This window comes from Haliaeetus leucocephalus, unplaced genomic scaffold (assembly GCF_000737465.1).
Source record: "Haliaeetus leucocephalus isolate CR32 unplaced genomic scaffold, Haliaeetus_leucocephalus-4.0 Scaffold339, whole genome shotgun sequence".
Classification (NCBI taxonomy): domain Eukaryota; kingdom Metazoa; phylum Chordata; class Aves; order Accipitriformes; family Accipitridae; genus Haliaeetus; species Haliaeetus leucocephalus.
Window position 1 is genome coordinate 15,115,419 of NW_010972775.1, and position 492 is coordinate 15,115,910.

The 492-nt window shown below is 75.4% G+C and overlaps 1 non-coding gene across 1 annotated transcript; it reads right to left on the bottom strand.

The window, feature by feature from the left end:
- Positions 1-370: 370 nt before the first annotated feature.
- Positions 371-443, bottom strand: TRNAR-UCG. The gene has a single exon. It is a non-coding gene; the product is annotated as a tRNA-Arg (tRNA).
- Positions 444-492: the final 49 nt, after the last annotated feature.

The following is a 492-nucleotide window of genomic DNA, read 5'->3' on the forward strand; positions in this document are numbered from 1 at the left end:
CGGTGGCTGCTGGCCCTGCCACCCCGGGGCCCGACCTCCGCTGGGAGACCGGGGCGGCGGAGAGCGTGGCGCCCGCACGGCGGGGGGGACACCGTGCCGGTCCCCGCCCCGCCGCGGGGCTGCTTCCCCCGGCTGAGCCCCCGGGCCGGCCCGCCCCTGGTACGGACGCGATCGCTCTCAGGCTCCGCGCGCGGAGCCGCCCTCCGCCTTTCTCCCCTCTGCGGTTAAAAACACGAGCAAAACGCGACCCGTGCGTGCCGTGACCCCGCTGTCGGCAGCGCCGGCGGCTGGGTAAGCGGCAGCCCCGGGGCCGCCGCCGCCTCCCGCGCCGAGGCGCAAAAAACGAGCAGCGCCTCCCGGGCACTGCCGCCGACCGCGGCAGGACTCGAACCTGCAATCTTCTGATCCGAAGTCAGACGCCTTATCCATTAGGCCACGCGGCCGCCTCTCTAGCCGCCTTCCCGTGCGACCTACTGAGCCCGCCGCCGGCGG